Here is a 13,251-nt window from a genome sequence, read left to right as displayed (position 1 = left end):
CTGCAGGGAGGGGACCTGGTTCCCACTTACCGCTCCTCCTCCCCTCTCGGGGGCCCCAGATCTGGGGGTAGAGGGTGGGGCGGAAGGAGCAAGCTGGGCTGGGGCGCGTCTGGGAATGGAGAGGGTAATCATTATAAGTGTGCACACCGCTGTCCCAGCGACCAATTTCCTCAGGAATAGTGGAAGGTCACAGAGTTGGAAGGGAAACTGGGCATAATCCAAATCCAGAACAGCCTAGTATCCCTTCTGACATCCCAGGGCGAGGGGCTGGAGAGTGGGCGCAGGAACAAGCAGAGTCTGCTCCACCTGCTCCTGCTTGGTCCTGGGCCATTGAGCCTGCCTGCCCCTGGAGCCTCCTGGGAGCGCCTTCGCAGCTGGCGGCGCAGAGGCAGTCCCAGGGTCCAGTGCTGCCGCTGCCGCCTGGTCCAGCTGTGATTCCCCTTCTTGCACCCCGCGGCGCAGCGCGGTCACAGCTGGAGCAGGTGGGCCCCCCTCCCCTCCCAGGCCCGGTGACTGACGGCGGCGGCGGAGGCGGGGCCTGAGCCCGGGGCGGAGCCGGGAGGAGAACTGGCCCGGCTGGGGGGGGGGGAGGAGGAGGAGGAGGAGGAGGAGGAGGAGGAGGAGGAGGAGGAGGAGGAGAAGAAGAAGGAGGAGAAAAAGAAGAAGGAGGAGGAGGAGAGACAGAGAAGCAGAAGGGGAAGGCTGGCTCCCTCACCGACGGAGCGAGCTCTGCCTGTCTAAGCACCGCTCCAAGCTCCGGGGTTCGCCCAAGACGTCGGGCGCCTCGGAGGGTCAGCGGCGGAGGCTGGGCGAGCGGCAGCAGGAGAGGCAGAGGCGCAGACAAAGGCGCCGCCGCCACCGCTGGCTCGCTAGCTCTCCTGCGGGAGCGAACCTGGGCAGAAATCGAGGGTTCTCTGGGTAAGTGGCTTTTCCCTCCGCTGGCTTTCTTTCTTCTCTGCAGTTGCTGCTTCCCTTAGGAGTTCAGGGCAGGATCCCCGCGTTGCCCCTGACCCTGCAGAAGAAGGAAACGCTTAGCTACCCTTCGCCTTGCCAGCCCCAGTCTCCCCCAGCCCGATCCCCCCCGTGGAAGTTCTCCGTCGGTCCCACGGAAAGAGGGATGCCTCTTGGGCACAGCAGCTCCGATCCCTTTATGGACAGACTGGACTCGGGGTCTTGCCCAGAATGAGATTCGGAGATTTGAATGGAATGGTTGCTCTTTATGATGTGTGTGTGTGTGTGTGTGTGTGTGTGTGTGAGAGAGAGAGAGAGAGAGAGAGAGAGAGAGAGAGAGAGAGAGAGAGAGAGAGAGAGAGAGAGAGAGAGAGAGAGAGAGAGAGATTAGCGGACTGGATCGGGGAGAAGGAAAGCCGGGTTCTCAGAGGTTCACATAAGGTTCTTAAGGTTGCGTGAGGGTGATGGATAGAGCTATTTTCCGATTTTGTCACTCGATTAAATAGGCTCTGTCTTAGTTTTCTTGTCTTCATCCTCCTCTTTTCCCCCAAGAAAAGGTTAATTTAGTAGTTCCCATTCCCACTCCACGGTTTTTCCTTGTGTCATCGAGAAAATGGGGTCTGCTGTCGTGGGTCTCATAACAGAGAGCAAAGGCTCTGTGTGTGAGATAGAGCCCAGAGAGAGGTAACCTTACTGTAATTCCTCATTCTACGACTGAGTACTTCATTCTTCCCCAGACGGACTGTGAGGACAAAATCTGAGTGGTTCTTTTTGCACGGAAACTCAGTCCAATGCAGCATCTATCCACCAGCATCTTGCAATTCATTGCGCCTTATTCTTACAAGGAACCCAGAACCCGAGATAGCTTTTGCTTTTGTTCTTTCATCTACGATCCAGGAGAAAAGGTGTTAGGTAGCCTGGGGATTGTCACAAGATCTCCTTAGGAGGTGAGGAGAGAGGAGATGCAAGGGGAATGTAGGGAGAGGTCAGGGTTTCCAGGTCTCTGGAAGGCGAGAAGTGGATTTAGCGGTGCTGCTCAGAAATGTTCTTGGGACCCAGGCAGTTTGTCTTGAATTTGTTCATGAATTGGAGCATTTATCAGGCTGCTGCCTCTCAACCCATCATGTGCCTCTTCAAATGCGCTCAAAAGCTTCACCCTCCCAAGCAGTCAATTTCCATTCACATACATTTGCAAGTGACTTTCTTAATGTAACCTCCCCACTTGTCATTTAAGCTTGCTACTCTAACTTTCTCTTAAATTCCACAAACATTTATCCCTGCCTACTAGGTGCAGGGAACCTCTAGAATGGGGAATGTTCCTTTAGTTAGCATTGGCAGGGAAGGAAATAGAGATATATGGTTTAGTGTCTTTTGGCTCATGTCCATTCCCCCCTCCCTCTTCTCTCCCCAGCTAAATATCGAGCCATGCATGTGTAAGACGTCTGAGAAAACGGGGCAGCCAAGTGTCTAACCTTTCTGAACTCTTTATCGTATGTTGTAGCAAAAGCTATAACCATCTGTTCCTCCTTACTGACGACAAAATAAGAGAAAATGTTTCTAAGATGCAGAGTGAAGGATTTTGGTTAGACACAAGGAGGTTAGATCTAAGATGAGCAGCAAGGTAGAGTTGAAGTAGCTCTTGGCTAAGAATCAAGAGACCTGACTTGTAGTTCTGGCTTGGGCCAGACTCATTGGCCAAGTGGCTTTACCCTTCCAGGCCCCAACTTTTCTTTGGTGTCAAAAGAGGGAGTTGAACTAGATGATTTCTAAAAGTCCCTTTTCAGCTCCAATAGTTTATGCAGCTGGTGCAGTAGGAAGAACACTGAACTTGGAGTCATAGGATCTGAATCCATATTTTGGGTCTGCAACTTATTTATTACCTGTGTGACTGTGAGTAAGTCACTTAGCCTCTTGGGGCCTCAAGATTCTTCATCTGTAAAGGGGGGAGGTTGAACTAGGTGATTTCTAATGTCCCTCCCAGCTCTCCATCCATGATACTATCATTCTAGTGACCCGAGTTTTATTAGACAATGGAATAGATCACCAAAGAAGGTAATGGGATTTGCAATCACTCCAGAAATATGTCTTGAATTAATACAATGTGCCAGGGCAATAGGGTAGGCAGAGTGAGGGATGCAGCCTCCATCCCTAGCCTGAAAGAAGCTGATCTTTACAACAAGCTTTCCATCCCATCAAAATATGCTCTCAAAAGGGTCTGATATTTATACCAGAGCATGAATTTACTCTCCCATGGATTTGTCCTCAGGCAGTTTGCATTTTAGGAAAGGCTTTGACCCCTTTTAAAGGAGCTCTGAGCACCTGCAGGTGCTCAGGTAGAGGTGGGGAAATGTTTCTGGAAGCTGAGTACCCTCCCTAGGATTCCTAAAATCACATTGCCACTTCTTCAGCCCTCCCTGACTAGGTCTCTTCTAGCCTTTAAGTTCTACAAAAAGTTGTGACACTTTGTCATTTTTCTTTATTATGTTGTAGCTAAATTGAGGCTTTTTGTGTTTTTGGTCAGGTATCAACTTAGGAATCATATTCTTGGTTTTAGAACGTATTTGGGAATATTTTCACAGGGAGAACCCTTATTCCTCTGCAGGTCCAAAGAGGAAATTCATTCTTTTATTACTTGGTCCATTCTGTCGCAAGATTCTTGTAAGAGGGAGTGAGATACCATGTATTTTGGTATTCAAATTGATCTAGTAAGGGTCGTTATGTTGTTGTTATTGGAGTGTGTGTGTGTGTGTGCGTGTGTGTGTGTGTGTTTAAATCACCATTTGGGTTGATTTATACACAAGGGATATTGGCTGCTGATTTCTCCCTGCCCAGACTCACAGCAGCTACACTTGGTAGGCAGCAGAATTTCCCCCAGCCAGCTGCTTTTAAGCATCTGCTAATGGGCTAATGAGTAGCAAAGGGAAAAGGAAGAGGGACTGGGGGATGGGGGGGAATCTCTTTCTATCAGCAGCTGCTTAAGCAGCAGGTCAGGGGAAGCGCTTATGTCAGTAAGTGGCAGCAAGTGAGAGCAACTTCTGGAGGATAGACCTGTGAGGGAAGTCAGTATCAAACTGGAATTGTTAATCACAGTATTCAGAATGAGGTGACCTCAATCCCTGGTTGACTTCTCACTACAAGTGTAATAAGTATTCCCATAGTTTCTAGCTCCTCCTATCTGTCAACCAATAATAGCCCTATAGGACATAACTACATGCAATAACATACAATAAGACAGTTTAAAGAATTGGGAAATTAAACTAATTAAATATATAGATTCTCTTAATGGAAAGAGGCTGGGGCTTCTTTCTTATCTTAAACCAGAGCTTCCTAGTGCCAAATAGAAGTCGCATTAACTCTTTTTATACTTTCTCCTTTGGAAGTCAGATTAATTCTTTTTCCTGCTACTAGAGTGGCATCTGAATTCAAGTGTGTGCTAGAGCCAAATTGTGTGGGCTCAGAGCCAACTGTTAAATTTTCAGCATAAGCATTTATGTTTCAGAAATCAGCAAACACGCTACAAATCAGAGGCTGATTTATCGTTTTGTTGATTATGTAGCACAGCAGATAGAGATGTGGGCCCAGAATCAGGAAGACGTGAGTTCAGATATGGCCTCAGCCACTTACTAACTGTATGTCTTTGAGAAAGTCACTTAACCTCTGTTTGCCTGTTTCTTCAAAGTAAAATGGGCATAATACTAGCACTTATCTCCCACAGTTTGTTGTAAGAAGAAAGTGAAATGATATTTGTAAAGCACCTACCATAGTACTATAGAAATGCTATCATCTTATCATCATTATCTTCTTCTTCTTCTTCTTTTCCTCCTCCTCCTCCTCCTCTTCTTCCTCCTCCACCATTATTATTAAGAAAATAATGGAGAAAAAATTAATAATGCAGATTAAACTTAAAAGTGTGTCACATGTCCATTTTTCTCCAGCAAGCCAGTTGTTAAACATTCCCCAGCACACTTCTACATCTTGTATTTGTACAGCAAAGCTTTATGGGTTTGGATTCTACTAACAGTTTATAAAAGTTCCCCTGAGCCTGAACAAAAACCCCTCTATCTATAATGCATTTTCTGCCTACTAGTCACCCAGCTTTTGCTTGTAGTCATGGGGAGCCCATTACCTTATGGAACAGCCCATTTCACTTTTGGAGAGTTGTAATTGTGAGGAAGTTGTTTTTTTTTTCTTTTTCTTCAATCAAGTCAATATAATCTGTTCTATGTTCTTGATAACTAGGTCCAGGCTGGGCTGCAATTAAAATTCTGAGTAAGAGAATTTATCACCTGTACATAGTCTTGGACCCCACCTTGCATATAGTGTCTGAGAAATATTTGTTGAATGACTGAAAGAAAGGGATTGCAGGGCAAATTGCTACTAGAAAATAAAATCATTGTGGGAATGTTTAAACTACTTTATTACCTCATAATATATAATTTTTCTGGTCCAATGATTGCTAACTTTTTAAAGTGGTTTAAGGTATTCATTAGAAACCTCCCTTTTTCTGTTCACTAAAATAGGCTAAGTTGGATGTCTGTTGGGCATCACTTTTCAATGGGCATAAGGTGCTTGGCTAAAATTCAGAACATTCAGATTGTAGTTTAGGCTCAGTTACTCCTCCCTTGGATAGCTAGGCTTCCTGTACACACGTACCTTCATTTGATTATGAAAAGTCTAAATAGGTTACTTCTTAGAAACAGGTGCTAGCACACCCAGCTCTTTGAGCTACATGTGGAAGCCTACTAGCCATGCACAGCAGACTAGCCACATGTATTTACATATAATGTTCAGTTATGTTTTTGCTGCTTGTTTTCTCATGTTTCTTAATTATCATCAGGCAACATGGGTTCCATTCTCATATAAAATAGTATCAACTTTCCATCTGAGGAACATTTTCTTATCTTAAGCTACATGTCATAAAAATATGAGTAAAGAAAATTAACCAACTAGTTTTCCATGAACTTCTACAAATGGAAATTCTGTTTTTCATGGATATTGACTATGATTTAGGACAAGTGTACCTTGATCTACGTAAAAGTTGACAACGTAAGGTCGTCTATAAAACATATGGTACCAACTAAATTATATTTTAAAATATCTTAGAGTGGTAGTTGTGGCATGTGTGACCCTTGGCAAGTCATTTAACCTCTCTTAGTCTCAATTTCCTCATCTGTAAAATGGGCAAATAATAATAGCACCTACCTCAATAGGATTGTTGTGAGGATCAGATGAGATAATGGATACAAAACATTTGCAAAACTTAAAGCACTACATAACTGCTAGCTATTATTCATTGTTAACCTTTGACTTGCAAGGCCTGGAGTAAGGAAGACTCTTCTTCCTGAGTTTAAATCTAGCCTCAGACACTAGCTGTGTGACCCTGGGCAAGTCACTTAGTCCTGTTTGCCTCAGTTTCCTCAACTGTAAAAGTATCTGGAGAAGGAAATGGCAAACCATTAAAGTATCTTTGTCAAGAAAGCCCCAAATTGGGGCAGCCAGGTGGTGCAGTGGATAGAGCACTGGCCCTGAAGTCAGGAGGACCTGAGTTTAAATCCTGCCTCAGACCAAACACTTGACACTTACTAGCTGTGTGACCCTGGGCAAATCACTTAACCCTAATTGCCTTTAAAAAAAAAAAGCCCCAAAAGGGGTCACAAAGAATTGGACAGACTGAACAGCAACTACCTAGCCATATGACCTTGGAGCAAGCCACTTAACTCCTGTGATCCTCACTTTCCTCTTCTGTAAAGTGCAGCATATGAATAAGATGAGCTCTAAGGACTCCTTTAGTTCTAACAGTCCTAGTTTGCTTAAAATGTACTAAAACTCAATTTTTAAAAATATCTTAGCTTCAGGAAGGGAAAGTGTTCTGATTAATACATTGATCCAACTTCACATTGTATGAAACCGAGTTCAGGATTTCATCAGGATTTAAGGAAAAAAATCCTGATTTCAAACAGATAAATTAGTGGGTCAGGGGATATGACCATTGACTTTGCAAAAGGATTTTTTTGTGGTTGTTTTCATTAAAGAATTTGCTATAATGTTGGCTCTTGTGCATTTTAAGAAATTCAATATACATAAAACCTTTCTTGGAACAAGGTTCACCTTCACTAAATCACACTCTAGGGACCCAAAGATTAATGTAGCTTATAGTTTCTTAGCCACATAATCATAGAATATTAGAGCTAGCAGGGACCTTACAGTCATAGAATTTTAGAACTGGAAGGGACCTCTGGACTCAAATTCTAGTCCAATTTCATTTCAACTTCCTTGGGCGGGGGGATAAGGCTGGAGGAGGCTGGGGCTGTAAGACAAAGGGGAGCTGGTATAAAGGGAAAAAAGAAGAGGGCCCAGAACAGAGCCTTGGAGGCTATAATAACCTACAGTTATTGAGTGTAACCTCAATGAAGATCCAACAAAAGAAACTGAGGAGTGGCTTGACAAGTAGAAGGAGAACCCAGAGTGAGCAGTGTCATGAAAACCAAGAGAGAAGAGAGTATTGAGAAGATGGTAATCCACAGTGTCAAACACTGCAGAGAGGTCAAGAAGGATGAAGATTGAGAAAAGGCCCTTTTGGTTTGGCAATTAAGAGATGGTAACTTTGGAGAAGAAAGGGTGTGAAGGCATTGATTGTAGACAGCTTTTTCAAGGAGTTTAGCCATAATGAGGAAAAGAGATATAGGACAATAGCTAGCAGTGATGGATGGATCAAGTGAGTTTTTTTGAGGATGAAGACTTGTAGACAGTAGGAAAGCAGCCACTAGACTGGGAGGGATTAAAGATAGATGAGAGAATGGGAAAGATAAAGGAGGCAGTCTGCTGGAGAAGATTGGGTTGGAATGGGATCGCTTGTGCATGTAGAGGGGTTTGCCTTGGCAAGAAAGACCACTTCATTATGTGAGATGGGAAAGTGTAAGACTTGACATTTATCCTTATTGAATTTCATTTTATTAGAGTCAGCATTGTACTCTAGCTTGTCAAGATCTTTTGGGATCCTGACTGTCATCTCTCATGTTAGCTCTCCCACCCAGCTTTGTGCCATCAGTAATTTTGATGTGCAAACCATCTATGCCTTTATCTAAGTCATTGATAAAAATGTTAAACAACACAGATCTGAGCTCAGATCCCTGAGGTATTGCACTGGAGACCTCTTCTCATATTAACAATGAACCGTTGACAAATACCCTTTGAGTATGGCCAGCTCACCAGTACTGAATTTATCTAACGATATTATCATCTCATCAACATTTCTCCATATGAACTCCTTGTTAACTGTCACCCGTTGGTCATAGTTCTGCCCTCTGGAGTTCAGCAAAATAGTCTAATCCTTTTCCTTGAAGAGTGAAACTTTTCAAGTAGTTGAAAGATTACCATCAATTCAGTGTAGTGATTAGCAATCACCTAAAACAGGTATCTTGCCCTCAAGCAGCTTATAGTATAATAAGGAGGCTAAAACATCTACATAAATAATTATGACATAAGGGAGAATGTATTTCAAGTGAAAAAAATTTTTTAAAAAAAAGGTCCAGATAGTGTTATAGAAATTTGAGAAGAGAGATTAGTTTTTGCTGGTCTAGGAATTTGGGGGGGGGAGGGGAAGAGGAAGCAATGAAGTTGTACCTTAAGAAAGGGAGAGACTTATTCTTCTTCCTAGTTTTTTTTCACCCTGATCTTTCCTGATTCTCCTCCCACTTGTCTTACTGCTCCTTTTTAGTGTCCTCTGCTAAGATCTTCATCCACATCATACTTGCTGACTGTGAGTATCTTCCAATGTTCTGACCTGGATTCTCTTGTCTTTTCTCTCTATACTGTTTCAATTAGGGGACAGAAGAGGGCAGGATGAGAGCAGGGAAGGGAGAGAGTAAACTAGTGTAACTAGAGCAGTGACATACTTGGGAATGGTGCCTATAGTAAATTTAGAAGGAAGGTTTTGGGTAGAAGTTAATGAGTTACAAGCTGGATGTGTGTTTCTGATGGCAGCTAGATGGACCATCCACATGAAGGAGGCAACATATGGAAAGAGGAGTGTCAAGGACAAAACCTTGGAGGGCACGTTTGCTTAAGGGGCAGAAGAAGCCAGTAAAGGAGACAAATTAGGAGCCTCCAGAGGAATAGGGGTAGACGGAACAGACTTGAGTGTCATGGATGCCAAAGAAAATGGTCTGTTGGGAGAGGGTTGTGTTAATGGTATTAGATACTGCAAAGAACTCAAGGAGAACAAGGATTTTATTTTCCTGCAGCAGGGTTTTGGTTTTCCTTACTGTCCTGCTCATCTCCTCTTGGATGCTGTCCAATTTGGTAATGCCCTTCTAAGATGTGGCACGAAGAAATCAAGAAGCAGAATGTTAGGGCAGGAGGATTATTGGATTTGCAATCAAAAGATGTGAGCAGGTGTCTCCGCTCTGCCATTTACTGGTTGTATGACTATGGACAAGAGCCTTAACTTCTCTAATCAGCTTCTTCATATATTCTATGTTATCAGCTGCTGTCCTGAGGGTCATATGAGACCACCTATAAAGTGCTTTATAGTCACACAGTGCTCTGTAGGTGAAATCTGTTGTTCTTCTTCTAATTATATGACCCAAGGTTATAGTGCTAGTTAATAACTGCTAGGATTAGAAACCTTGGCCTTTCCACTCTTCTTTCTTTCTTTTTTTTTTTTTTTTGGTGAGGCAATTGGGGTTAAGTGACTTGTCTAGGGTCACACAGCTAGTAAGTCTCAAGTGTCTGGTTTGAGGCCAGATTTGAACTCAGGTTCTCCTGACTCCAGGGCACCACTGTGCTACCTAGCTGCCCCTCTGCTCTTCTTTCTACTGTCCTGCTGCTTATCAGAACTTTTCCTTTCTTCCTAGTTACCGATTCAATTCAGGAAACACTTTTTAAGCACCTACTTTGGTCAAGACAGCATCCTAAGTGTTGGGTGCTTCTGGGTCTGTGATTTCTCCATTGTGATATTCCCACCAACCATGAGGACCATACTCCGTCCATGTGTGCTGATCCCTTGTGACTCTTGTCTGTATCTTCCTTAAAGTTTTCCAAATGGGGTCCATCTAGTGTGCTGGGGGCCTTCCTCGATTTCTGACAGTCCAAGGATCTCAGTAGAAAAAGGAGTTAATCCATTAGTTATCAAATGCCACTGGCATGTGACCAGTCTATCTTTGGCAGTCTTGTACTTTTTTGGTGACATCTTTTGCATGACTTCTCATTCTTAATTCCTTTTCTGTCATAGTTGCAACCTGTTCCTGTCTGTTATGTATGGTGCAGGTCAGTGATGAAGTGGTTCGAGTGCCAAGAAGGCTCTTTTTGACATGCTTATAGTTTAGTTGACGCCCTCACATACTTTTGAGATCCACAGTATTACCATTCTCATATTGGCAAGAAAGCAGCAATGCTCAAGAGGTGGATCTTCAGCCATTATTGTCTGTGTGGTGAGTTCACTGGAGATAGACTGAGTCAAAGGATTGAGATGTCTAAGCCTTTCTTTCCAGGCTGATGACCCATCACTGCACCTCAGACAGTCTATATTCTAGACAAAACTGGGCTCCTGAAGGTTCCCCAGACACGTTGTTCTGCCTCCTGTTTCCTTGGCTTTGTGCAGGCTGCCCCTGGCTCTGGCCTCACTAGCACATTCTCCCTCTTCATCTCTGCCTCTGGGAATCCCTACCTCCCTTCCAGGCTCATGTGCCACCTGTTCTGAAAGGCCTTTCCTGAGTCCTCCAGCGTTTAGAATGTTGCTGAGATTAGTCAGTAGTAAATTTCTATGTACTTTACATTTATTGACTGTGTAGCTATCATTTTCATATAGTAGAATGTAAACTCCTTGGGGACAGGGAGTAGTTTGTTTTTGTCTTTATATGCCCAGCACCTAGTGCAGCACATAGTAGGCATTTACTAAGTGCTTATTGAATTGAATTGACTGTTTCTGAGGTTTATGAAATAAGGCAACCTGGGAATATAAAAGTCTCCCCTCCCCCCTTTCCCCCATCCAGATCCTTCCTCTGCTGATGAGGGACCCTAATAAACCTAATGTGCAATTCCCAATTTCTACTAAGCTGGTGATTTGAAAGTTACTGGATCATCTTGTTGGCCTCCAGAGCATCATTGCCACATGAAACAAGTCATCAACAAACATTAAGTACTTACTATATGCTGAGCATTGTGCTAAGTGCTGAGGATGTGAAGACAGGCAAAAACAGTCCCTGGCCTCAGAAAACTCACCTTCTCATGGGCAGATAACATATAAATAACTATGCACATAAAAGATATATTCAAAGGAAACAGGAGGCAATCTCAGAGGGAAAAAATTAGCATTGGGGAAGGACTTGCAGAAGGTGGCATTCTGAGATGAGGTTTGAGGAAGGCAGGGAAGCCAGGAGGCAGAAATGAGGAAAGAGGGAATTCTAAGCATATGATTCCATTTTATTGTCATTCATCTGCTTTTATTCCTTCCTAGTACCAGGATGATCAGTGGGGGATTCTAAAGACCAGAGTGTAGAATGATGGTCCCTTTCCAGAGCACTTTATGAAATGTCCATGATTTATCTGACCTTCCCAGCTGCTTAGGAGGTATATACTGTCACCATTTGGATTTTGTTAGTAGAAAAGCCCAAGGGATGAATCTTCAACCAGTACCATCAGGGTGGTGATTCCCTGAAGAGAGATGTATAATTCCCATCCCCTTGACCCTTGCTGAGCAATGCTCCTGCCTCCTGACAGCGTTCTATTTACTTTATATGTAGTAGGTAATCTCACTGTCAGTATGCCAAGAAAGATATGCAGGGATAAATGCAAAGCCCTCCTGCTACAATATGCCCCTTTCACAACCAGAGAGCTTTACCCCACCAGCCATTTCCCAGGTTTGGAGCTTGAGAGCAGAGGTGGGCATGAAAGGAATTCTAAATACAGAAAGCCACTGGATATCTATGGCAAATGTGCCCATAGACATGTCCCCAGCTGAAAGTGATGTCAGGAAAGCAATCTTCCTCTGTATACCAAGATCCCCTGCCTATCTTTGCATCCTTCCCTGTCTTTCACATTTCCCTTTGCCCTAATCTGTGTGTGTGTGTATGTGCATGGATATGGAATGTGTTAGGCTTACATGTGCCCACTTGCACAGTAGTTAGATGAAAGAGGACTGAGGTCAGTGGAAGAAGAGAGTGAGAAGAAAGAGCAAACTTTTGCTCTATGAAAATACAAAATATTTTGACAAGTGTAGCTGTGTGAGGTTGCCCCAGGTGCAGCTCTGGTTTCCTTAGGCCCCTTAATATTCCATTTTGAAAGCAGAGAAGCCAGCCAGGACACCCAACCTTGAGGTATTAATGCAGACTAAATACATGAAGAAGAAAGGGAGAACTATGGGGGCATTTGAATGTCAGGCCTGGCTTTCCAGGTGAATTCCTTAAGGAATCCTTATATTTCAGGAGAAAAGGGATCTATTCTGGCCTTTAGAAAGTATGTGCTTAGATATGGGTTCTTGTGATAAAATATTTTTTCCCACCCCTTCCCAGGTTTCTAAGTAGTTCTTCTCCCTAAAGCTTTTGGTCATAAGGTCTGAGAAATAAAGAGTGGGGAAGACTTATTGCGAGTGGGAGATTTCTGGGTTGGAGGTGTTGTAAGTGGCAACCTGAATCATATCCTTTGCCTGACCTTGAAGGACTGTGCTTGTAGATAAATTCTTACCTCTTGAGATGGTCATTTTCAGCTTCTTCCTTCTCCATTTTATATTCTGAGAGAGGACAGCTAGTGCTGATTTGCCCAGTAGCCTGTGGGTCACTTGCAATTTGCCCCCTTCCAGGGCACTGGAAAGGAAATGGTTTGGGAGTGAGAAAGAGAAAAGAGAGACAGCGCACAGTGGAAACCCTCGAGTCGGGAAGTTCAGGGTCTTCTTCTAGAGGTCACTAAGTAGTTGTATAAGCAGAGTTACACACGCCATTCTTCTTGTGGGACAGGTCCCTTTCCTTTTCTGGGCCTCAGTTTCCTTCTGTGTGGAATGAGGGCATTGGACTAGACAGAATCCTCTGTAAAGTTTCTTCCAGCTTGAGCTCTGTATGTAGAACAATGTCCTATCACTCTGAAACCTGCCCTCATGGCCTGGCTTTGCAAGAATTTTCACAGCCTGTTTTTATGGATTTATCCCATTTTGTCCACCATTTCTGCTTGTTCTGAGCTAATTAATAGCACTGGGTTTTGCCAGGGTCCAATGATGATTTTTTTTTTTTTACTTTTTTCCTTAAAGGAACAAGTTTGAAAATTGCATTCCCTGGTCAGAGTTCCAGTCTGTGGCTAAGCCTATGGGGA

At 43.7% G+C, this 13,251-nt stretch overlaps 1 protein-coding gene across 2 annotated transcripts in view; it reads left to right on the top strand.

The window, feature by feature from the left end:
- The first annotated feature begins 664 nt into the window (after positions 1-664).
- Positions 665-13,251, top strand: part of MAPK4 (mitogen-activated protein kinase 4) — a 220,303-nt gene continuing 207,716 nt past the window's right edge. For both annotated transcript variants that reach the window (XM_078153262.1, XM_020972329.2), the window contains exon 1: positions 665-918. The gene's annotated coding sequence lies outside the window, so the exon portion shown is untranslated. The remainder of the gene's footprint in view (positions 919-13,251) is intronic.

Source organism: Phascolarctos cinereus, unplaced genomic scaffold (genome assembly GCF_003287225.1).
Source record: "Phascolarctos cinereus isolate Bilbo 61053 unplaced genomic scaffold, phaCin_HiC Scaffold_4;HRSCAF=312, whole genome shotgun sequence".
In the NCBI taxonomy this organism is placed as follows: Eukaryota; Metazoa; Chordata; class Mammalia; order Diprotodontia; family Phascolarctidae; genus Phascolarctos; species Phascolarctos cinereus.
The sequence above is the reverse complement of the archived record's forward strand: the minus strand, read 5'-3'. Positions and strand labels throughout refer to the sequence as shown.